General features: G+C 47.4%; 1 pseudogene; it reads left to right on the forward strand.

Annotated features, from left to right (window-relative positions):
* Positions 1 to 645: 645 nt before the first annotated feature.
* On the forward strand, positions 646 to 10,369 carry LOC118014788 (annotated as a pseudogene).
* The last annotated feature ends 283 nt before the right edge of the window (positions 10,370 to 10,652 follow it).

Here is a 10,652-nt window from a genome sequence, read left to right on the forward strand (position 1 = left end):
CGGAGGGCGGGCGGCGGCCGGGAGCGGCGGCGGCGGCGAGGCGCGGGAGCCGAGCGCGGCGCAGGAAGGGGCGGGCGACCGTGCGCCGAGGGGAGGAGGCCGCGGCGGCGCGGGCGGCTCGGACGCTCCCGCTCGGCGGCGGCGGGCGCGGGCTGCAGGAAATCCCAACACTTCGACAGGAAATCGGAATCCTGACTAAGCACGCCCGGCCGGCGGCCGCTCCGCGCCGGGGGCTCCCGCCTCGCTTAACCCTTGGCCCGCCGGCACTAGGCGGGGGGCGCGGCGGACTCGGGCGGCGGCGCGCCGGGCCGGCTCGGCCGCACGCCCCGCGCCCCCGCCGGCCCCTGCCTGCTCGGTGCCCAGAGGTGGAAGGAAGGGCCAGGATGTGCCCAGACAAAACCCGGGCCTTGGCAGGGGCCTTTCGCAGCCCCCCTCCCCACCCCTCCCAACACCAGGAGAGGGACTTGCCCTCTCCGGTTCTGCGGAGGATGAACTTGCCATCTCCTGGCCCTGTCCCCTGTTTTCAGTAAGAGAAGTGACTTTACCTGGCTGCCCCCTTTCACTGCTTCCCCGCTGCTAATTTCCTCATTTTTGTCCAATGGCAGGGGCGGGAATTTTCTCCGTCCAGGAGAGTAAGGACAGTAATAGTCTGGATTCCAGACTCTGATGCCGGCTGGAATCCGGACTTCGCCTTGTTTTTTCTTGCTGTGTTATCTTGGGTAAGTCACAGAACTTCTCTGAGCCTTCATTTCCTCAAATGTGAAATGAGGTGGTAATGCTACCCTTACAGGTTTGATTTGGAAACCAAATGTTTAGACAGGGACTGACACATTGTAAATGCTCAAATAGATGATGGCCATGATTGCTCTTAGTACCATGAGAGATGTCTGAGAAAGGAAGGTTTTAACTCACGGGGTGTGTGCTGTGCCTATCTGTGCCTGCTTACAAAGCCTTAGACTTTCATTTTCTTCCTAATCACCAAGTGATTATTTTTCTTTGCAGCATTTCAGAAACTGCTCTCTGCAGAGGAAAAGGTTAGTGGCTATGGCAGACCCCCTTCTGGTGACATCTGAAACCCACAGACCTCACGGAACTTGGGATTTTGCTCTTAATCCAAAAGCCAGGACATTGTGGGGGTTTCTTTAAAAGTCTGGAGAGGCTTCACGAAGTTTGAGAAAAGCAAAGTAAATCTCTGTCCAGTCAGGCCAGGACTGGGCAGCCAGTGGGAATGATTCACTGTGGTTTCCCACAAACATGCCACATTTAGGGGTTTCTACCTGGAGGATGCAGCTTGGTGGCTTTGCTCTAAGTCTTTCAAATTCCTTTGAAACCCAGTCAGACTTTGAAGAGGGAACAACATGCCCAATGAGTGAAAACGAAAGCTTGAAATGAACCTGCTGTGGACGGAAAATTGGGTATCAGCCCCTCTACTCCACATCAGGACCAGACATCAGTTTTAGACCCAAGTTTGTCTCTTTTCTGCAGCTCTTTTTCAGTGGTGAGAAGCAGTGAGACAAACTCTAGGCTTGGCACCAGGAGTCCGGAGTCCTGCCCCAGGCCCTTTGCAGCTGCTGTTCCCTCTTCCTGGAAGAATCTCCACTTGGCTGTTCTTGGCACTCAGCTCACAGCTCAGAAGTCAGCTCCTCAAAGGGGGTTTTCCCCAGCCATTTGATCTACTTGTCTTTGGCACCTACTTCCACCCCTACCTCTCTCCCACATCACATGCCCTGTTTCACTGCTTCAGAGGCCCTACCGCTACTTAATTTATCCTGTTTGGCTGCTTATTTATCATCTATCTTCCCCTGCGTGGGTAAACTGCATCAGAGCAGACTGCTGCTTGTCTCCATCACTCCCGGATGCCAGGGCCAAGAAGAGGCTGGCCCATAGGAGAACCTCAACAAAAACATGTCAGATGCATGAAAGGGACAAACAAGATTACAGTGACCGGATCACTCTGTCCCTTAGCTCCCTGTATCTTCCGCTTTGGTGGAGAGGCGCTCAAATGAGAAAGCCCAGGATAATGGAAGAAGCACTAGATGGCTCTATTAATGGTGCTGGAAAGTTAAAGCTATAAGTAATTAAGACTGCCAGATGATGTAACTGCAGTCTCATTGGGACAGTCCCAGTTAATTGCTCCCTCCTTTGTGCTCCCCCAGCACTTCTGTTCATTTCAAGAACATATTTATCACATTATATGCTTGCTCGTTGAGTGCTCTCCCAAGTCAGATGGCAAACTCTGACTTGAAGGGAAAGGAAAGGAGCCTACATTTATTGACCACTTACTCTGAGTGGGGCCCTGAGCAAGGTGAACTGGAATTCATTAAAAGGCATTCGGTAAGTGCCTGTAATGTGCTCAAAAATCTTCTGGGCATTAGATCTGCAGAGATGAACTATTCTTGCCCTCCAAGAAAGACAGATCAGGAAGTTCTATTTAGAAAGCAGGGAGAGGATGACTCTCACAGAGGTACGCCCAGGGTGTCTTGGGGCTGTAGAGAGCATGAGGAAGTTTCCTAAATCAGCATGGGGTGGTGGGGGGGGGGGGATGGTGGTGTCTTAGTCAGTTTGGACTGCTATAACAGAATACCATAGACAAGGTGACTTATAAACAACACAGGTTCATTTCTCACAGTTTTGGAGGCTGGGAAGTCTGAGATACGTCCAAACAGATTTGGTGTCTGGTGAGAGCCCACTTCCTAGTTCATAGATCATGTTAACGTGCTTTCAGCATAGTTCCTCAGGGGATCCCCAGTGGAATCGGGTCCACTTGCCCCCATTAGTAATCCTCCTGTTAATTCACTCTTTATGCTGTTTGTCTCCTTCCTCTCTCTCCCATTCATTCATTCTCCCTGGGATCAATCACCTCCCAAATAAACTAGCTGCACCCAATTCCTTATCTCAAGGTTTATTTCTGGGGGAACCCAATGCAGGACTGCATTCACTCATTTATTCACAGATTTATTCACCAGGCACCCCCTATGTGCCTGAGCAAAGATGAAACATGAGTATGGGCACATAATATAACACTACAAGGTTCAGCATGGTCTGAGGAAACGGTGCATGTTCAGACATGGAAAGCAATGAGACTGAAAAGCTTTGTACCATGTTACAGTTGAGGAAACTGAGGCACAGGAGTGTTCCGTAACTGGCCCAAGGCCAAACGGTGCCCAGAGGAGCTTTGGAGTTCAGACTCTTAACCACCGCCCTATACTGCAGCTCCTGGTGGTTAAAGCTATGAGTGCAAGCTGTGGGTGAGTTCACTCGAGCGGAATGTGTGGACTGAGAAGATCTGGGATGAGGATTGATCTCGGAGGGACACCGTAGGCAGAGGAAGAGGGACTTATGAAGAAGACTGAGAGGGAGGAGCCTAGAAGAGAAGTGGATGGAAAACCAAGGGTAAGGGAAGAAATTTCTTCTAAAAGTCAGGAATGGCCAATACTCAAATGCCCCCAGAGTTCAGTCAGATAAGGATTGGAATGCAGATATGCATTTTATTTGACAATTAGAAGACTGATAATTTTTGCCAGAGCTGTTTCAATGGAGTGGAGGGATTGGAAGCCAGATTGCAGTGGGTTGAAGAGCGAGTGGGAGATAACAAGTGTAGACTACTCTTTTCAGAAACAAGGCTGTCTAGCTAGTGGGAGGTGAGGGGAGGATTCTGTAAAGACGGGTGGGCGAGTGAGCATCTGTGGTTGATGGGAAGGTCCCAGGAGAGTGGGAGAGGGCGAAGAGGGAGGGCGGGCACACTGATGGAACAGGTGCTGAGGATGAGGAGGGATGGGTGGGGGATGGGACGAGGCCTGGACCAGAGGGGAGCCACCTTGTCCACCAGAGCAGAGGGCCTGGGGACAAAGACAGACTCAAGTTCCTTGGTGAGCTGATCCCGGAATCCTTGACTAGGAGTTAGGTGGGCTCTTAAGGCCCCGTGGTTTAATTCCTCATGACATTCATGCTCTGGGTAAAAACAATTAATTCCAATGTGGATGAATACAAAGTGGTATCAGTCTCATAACTGGGGAAAGAAATGGCATGAGACACTATTTTGACCCAAAGTAGGTTAGTCAAGTGGCAAAGGAGAGGATGAGCAGGATGGACTTTGGGAGCCAGAAGAGACACAGTTTGATGACTGATGGGTGAAGATAGGGTGGGGGGCGGTGGTGAGCACACGCAGGGGGACAATGGCACTCACCTGTGAGAAGGAGGAGGAGGAAGGTGGTATTTTTAACCATGATAAAGAGCATGGGATGGGAACGTTTTGAGATAGAAGATAATGAGTTCCTGTTTGTGCTTTGTGCTGGGAAGGCAGTGTGGGTGGTGGGTAAGAGTTTGCAGCTTTGCTTGGGGTGGGGGAGGCAGTGGGCTTGAGGGTGGTAGGAAGAGGGGAGGCAGAGGGACCTACCCAGTTGGTGAGAAAGCACCTAAACAGCTAACACCCTTTACTAGCTTCTCACAGTCTTGCTTTGTACTGACTTCTCGAATGCAGAATTTCTCATCCTTGGTGTTAGCATATTGGACCTGGTAATTCTTTGTTGTGGGGGCTTCTTGTGCTTTGCAGGATGTTAGCATCCCTGGGCTCTCCCCCCTGGATGCCAGTAGCAACACCCCAGTTGTGACAACAGAAATGTCACCAGACATTGCAGAATGTTCTCTAGTTAAGAACAACTGCCCTATCATCTTTCCCTCATGTCAGGATATCGCTTAAAAGGTGCATCTTTGGGGCGCCTGGGTGGCTCAGTTGGTTAAGCGACTGCCTTTGGCTCAGGTCGTGATCCTGGAGTCCCAGGATCGAGTCCCGCATCGGGCTCCCTGCTCGGCAGGGAGTCTGCTTCTCCCTCTGACCTTCCTCCCTCTCATGCTCTCTGTCTCTCATTCTCTCTCTCTCAGGTAAATAAATAAAATCTTAAAAAAAAAAAAAAGGTGCAACTTTGGACAATCTTCTTCAGCAGAAACCCCTGTTCCCAATGCTTAGGTCACATTGATAGGGTTCTGATCCAGGTTCCGCCACTCCCCTAGTTCGTGACCATGGGCAACTTTCTTCACTTCCCTTGGCTTCTATTTTGTTGTGTTGTTTTGGGTTTTCTTGTTTTGCTTTTCCTCTGTAAAATGAAGTTTTTGAGAGGATGACATCAAGTGATCCATGTGAAGTGCTTGGCTCCATGTGGAGTAACTAGTTAGCCTTCATTCTGTTGTTGTTTGTACTGGTAATATTCATAGAGGTATGTAGATGCAGGTGAGACATCCACTAAGCATCTGGAAATTTGGGCCTCAAGATCTGGGTGTCACAGATGAATCACAGACAAGAGGAAACACTTGAAGCTGGGGTTATCTATGACATGGCCTGGAAAGAGTGTAGATAGAGAGAAGAGAGATTTGAACAAGAACCCCATAGGACACCAAAATTTACTAAGCAGCAGAGAAGGAGGAGTCTATAACTGAGATTTGAGTGGTCAGAAACACAGATGGGGATCTAGGTGTGAATTTTTCATCTAGCAGCAACCTTGACCTTCAGGTGGTGGGAGGCATGTCAGCAGAATGCCATCTTGTGGAATGATGCTGATGTTGGTGCGGACTTTGAGTGCTCCCCTGGAGTCAGGTGCCATGTAGATATTAATACTCATTTAATGCCCACAACAAGGTTATGGCTTAGGAACTATTTATTATCCCCATTTTATGGATGAAGAAACTGACATTCAGAGGAGGAGGTGAGGGAGGTTGAGTTCGTCAGCAAAGAGGGTGGAAGAACAAAGGACTTTCATGCAGAGAACCAAGGAGCAGATGTAGCGCCCCAACGCCCATGGGCATCCATTGGTGTTAGTGGAACAGAGAGTGTGAAGCAGGTGTGAAGAGCTGGGGGAAAGCCTGGGAGGGCCCCCAAAAAGGGGGAATGTCCAGCCGTGCAGTGTCAGGCCATACTGAATCCCAAGGTGAAAGGAAAATTCAGTCATACTGACCCTGTCTTTAAAAGTGTGATATTTTATTCATCCTGGAATGTTTGCATTAATTTTCCTTTTACAAAATATTGCATTAAAATATTTTTTTTATCTTGATTACCAAATTTGTTGGCAAACGCTCAGCTGGACTGAACCAAAGTCTAACCTCTTCCAGTTTTCTTGACCTTGCTGCTTATGATTCAGATTCCAGTCTGCTTCACTCCCCTGTCCCTTAGCCAGGAAAAGGCAAGGCTCCTGATTTCAGCCCCACATGACAAGAGCCAGTGGGGAAGAGGTAACTCTACAGGAAACCACATGCTTTTAGGAAGAGGAAATGGATACTGGGCACCAAAACCTAATAACTGTCCACTACACTTGGGCCACCTGGAGATCTTTGGTGCAAAGAAGAAAACATTCTGGGGAGTGGGGAGAGCAGGGAAGGAAAGAATGGAAGGTGGGTTCAGCACACATAAACACCCAAAGCCAGATGCTTAAGAACCTGCATTTTAGTCCATAGCCTGTGTTTCTTTTTTTCTCTTTTCTTCTTTTTTTTTTTTAAGGCTTATTTATTTATTAGAGAGCAAGTACAAGTGGGAGGGGCAGAGGGAGAAGGAGAGAGAATCTCAAGCAGACTCCACACTGAGCATGGAGCCTGATGCAGGGGCTCAATCCCAGGAACCTGAGATCATGACCTGAGCCAAAATCAAGAGTCGGATGCTCAACTGACTGAGCCACCCAGGCACCCCCGTAGCCTGGATTTCAGTTCTCACTCACCCACCAGCCCTGTGATTTTGCCTAGCAAGTTCAAATGTTAAGCGTCAGTGTCCTACAAAATGGGGATAATGAAAGTACACATATCATAAAGTGTTAGGATGAAATGAATTAAGCCACATAAAAGTGCTTGAACATAATAAATATTCAGGGTTTTATTTCTATAGTGTGGTATTGACATTTTAAAATTTATTTTTCAAGCTACTGAGTCATGAAGGAAAGAGATGGAATAGTAACATGAAGCTTAAGGGGAGTCCAGGGGGGATTTTTGTTTTTCCAGTTGGAGGAACAAGAGAAGTAGCCAGGGGAGAAGGGCAGATAGAAGGATGTGGCAAGCGGTGATTGCCCCCCCCTCAGTTGGGAATACCTGTCGTACCTTCCCAGGTTACACTCACCAATTCACAGAGAAGTTGTAATGGAGCAGGGCCACACATGCCTGGCCAGAATGGTCAGGGACAGAATCCAGATTTCAATGCCCACAGAGGTGTTTCTCCCTGAAAACCCGGTCACCGTACTGTATCTAGTCATTGTCAATCCCGGAGCCACTGCTTGAGCCCAGGTCACAAAAATGTGAGAGGCAATGAGGTCTTTATTATCACACTGTTAAAACAAACAACAAAAAACCCCACCCTCTTTGCAAAAGCTAAACTTGAAAGGGTCCTGTAAGATGAACATCCAATGGCATTTCCTCCAAAGATGCTAAGCATCAGGGAAAATGCTTTCCACCGTTAGGTCATTAATTTTAAAGGTCCATTTCCAGCTATAATGGAGCTTTGTGATAAAAGGGTCAGACAAATGGGTCATTGCGACAATCTCTTATGGAAGTAAGGTTCTCTTCTGTTTTGTGTGAAATTAATAAGGACTTCACACTCTACTCCTCTTGGGAACCCCAGGTGACCCAGAGCAAGCCTTCCCTAAACTTTTGGGGTGGGTCGGCCTCTCATCTGTGTTCCCATAACATCCAGGGATCAATGCTGGTGGAGTCTTCACTGCCATGCACTTCATCTCTCTCCTGCAGGCCAATGGCAGGGACTCTCTTATTTACCTCTGTACAGCTAGAACCTATCAGAGCGGGAGCATACAGTGTGCACTTAACCCACATTTCATGAATGAATGCCTGCACTCTTGATGAAACAGCACCCCTCTTTAGCTGTGTGAGAAAACCTGCTCACTTCCTGAGTAAGCAAAGTTGGGCAAGGAGGATTTCAGGGCAGACTTCTCAAGCTGGGACACTGTGCCGAGTGGAAGCAACTATGTGTATTAGGAACAGTATCAATGATAATAAGCAGTAGCTAAAATGTGTTGAGTGCTTTCCCTATGCCTGGCACTGGCATAGAGTTCTAATGATTCTAATGGCACTTTCCAATGATCATCTCATGTAATCTCAAAATAAACTTATGAGATCAGAGTATTTATACTGTACATTTTACAGATGAAGAAACTGAGCCTCAGAAAAGTTACACACAGAGGATCGGTCTTTGAGCGATTCAACTGTTCACTTCATGCTCTTGTTGCAAACTGAGCTCTGGGGATCCAAGTAGGTCATGGAGTTTGCAGACTACATATATAAGGAGTTTATGGTGTATCCGAGCCATAGATTTATACTGTAAAATAGCAGGTCCCTTTGGTCCGTGCCTACTGTTCCAGAAAAAGTGGAAAATCCTCCCCCGGTGCTTTTGTAAATAGTCCTTAATTGAACTCAGCCTTGGTATCATTACCACCAAGTTCTGCAATTAACCGGCCTGGAGCTTATTTGCTAGGGCACAGCACCGAAGATATTTACACATCCGACTTTTAACTCTAAGCAAGATTTTCAGCCTGTAAATTGCTTATCCAGCCGCAATCATAGCTGCTAGGAAACTGCCTGGGGCTGTTTGAGGGGAATGAGAAAGAAAGAGGATTCCCCCAAAGCCAGCTGTTGCACCCCCAGAATAATAACACTAACAATTAAGAACTAACAATTGTACAGTCCTTTAAAAATTACAAAGCACATTCTCATGCAGTTAATTCCCCTGAGAGTGGGAGGAGAGGACTGGTGTATTTTAAAGAAGAACCCCAAAGGCTTGTTTCTTCCAGGGCTGTAACATAATCTTTTGTTCAACCAATGCTCGGTGAGCACCTACTATGTGCTGGGGACTGTACTAGGTGCTAGAATGTACTGGTGAGCAAAACAGATGCTGTTCCTGGACTCATTAAGCTTCTAGTCTAGCCTTGGAGAAAGAAAGACTATAATTCAATAATATACACAGAGAAATATAAGATTACAACTACTGCAGTAGAGGCGTATAAAATGCAATGCGAACCTAAAGTGGAGGGATTTAAGCTAATCCAGATCAGAGAAAACTCTTCTGAGCAGTGATGAATAAGAGTTAACTAGGCAGGGGTGCCTGGGAGGCTCAGTTGGTTAAGCGTCTGCCTTTGGCTCAGGTCATGATCCCGGGGTCCTGGGACCAAGTCCCGCAATGGGGCTCCTTGCTCGGCGGGGAGCCTGCCGCTCCCCCTGCTTGTGCTCTCTCTGACAAATAAATAAATAAAATCTTAAAAAAAAAAAAGTTAACTAGGCAAAGAGGGGAGTGTTTTAAGCAAAGAGAACAGAATAGGTAAAGGCCCTAGGGCCAAAGGGAGTATATTAGTTAGTTTTTGCTGCATAACAGAGCACACCAAAACTTAATGGCTTAAACATTGATCAGACCATTTGGCTCTTAATTCTGTAGATTGGCAATTTGGCTAAAATCAGCGGGGCAGTTTCCCTCTGATCTTGGCTGGGTTCACTCATGTACTTGTGGTCATCTCCCAGGTCAGCCAAAATAGCTTATCTCTGTTTTGTGTAGTTACACCTCGTCTGGCAGGTTGGTCCAGGTTTGTCGACATAGCAGCAAGGTTCTGGGATGAGCAAGAGAGGAAGCTTGCAATGCCTTTTACAACCGAGGCTCAGAACTCACACAACCTCCCTTCTGCCACATTCTACTGATCAAAGCATCTTTAATCAATGGGGGGTGGGAGGCGCCGGGGTGGTGCAGTCAGTTAAGCGTCTGCCTTCAGCTCAGGTCATGATCTCGGGGTCCTGGAATTGAGTCCTGAATTGGGCTTGCTGCTCAGTGGGGAGCCTGCTTCTCCCTCTCCCTCTGCCCCTCCCCACCGCTCATGCTCTCTCTCTCTCTCAAATAAATAAATAATATATAAATTATATATATAAGCTGGGAAAACAGCAGCACCAGATCCAAGATGGTGGCCAGCAGGAGGCTGATGAAGGAGCTTGAAGAAATCTGCAAATGTGGAATGAAAAACTTCCAGGTTGATGAAGGTAATGTATTGACTTGGTAAGGGCTTGTTCCTGAGAACCCTCCATATAAGGGGGCCTTCAGAATTGAAATCAACTTTCCAGCAGAGTACCCATTCAAACCACTGAAGATCTCATTTAAAACAAAGATCTATCACCCGAACATGGATAAAAAGGGGCAGATCTGTCTGCCAGTAATTAGTGCTGAAAACTGGAAGCCAGCAAGCCAAACCAACTAAGTAATCCAGTCCCTCATAGCACGAACGACCCCCCGCCCGAGCACACACGTTGGGCCGACCTAGCTGAAGAACACTCTAAGGACCATAAAAAATTCTGTAAGAACGCTGGAGAGTTTGCAAAGAAATCCAGGGAGAAGCAACCTGTGGACTAAACTCTGCCATGACTGATTCCAGCGAGTGTGAACAGAGACCTGGAGCAGTGCATTTGGACACCCCGCAAAGCAGGACTCTGGAAAATTGACATGTGCCGCGGCCTGGCATCTGCTTGTGGCAGTTACTAACTTTCTACAGTTTTCTTAGTCAAAAGTGGTCTAGGTAACCTGTAAAGAAAGGATTAAAAATTTAAGATGTTCTTAAATGTATACATATAAATTTAAGAATATATATATTTTTATATATATAGATATATAGATAAATAGTAAGATATAGAATCTT

This window comes from Mirounga leonina, unplaced genomic scaffold, assembly GCF_011800145.1.
Source record: "Mirounga leonina isolate KUSES-001 unplaced genomic scaffold, KU_Mleo_1.0 Mir_165, whole genome shotgun sequence".
NCBI lineage: Eukaryota > Metazoa > Chordata > Mammalia > Carnivora > Phocidae > Mirounga > Mirounga leonina.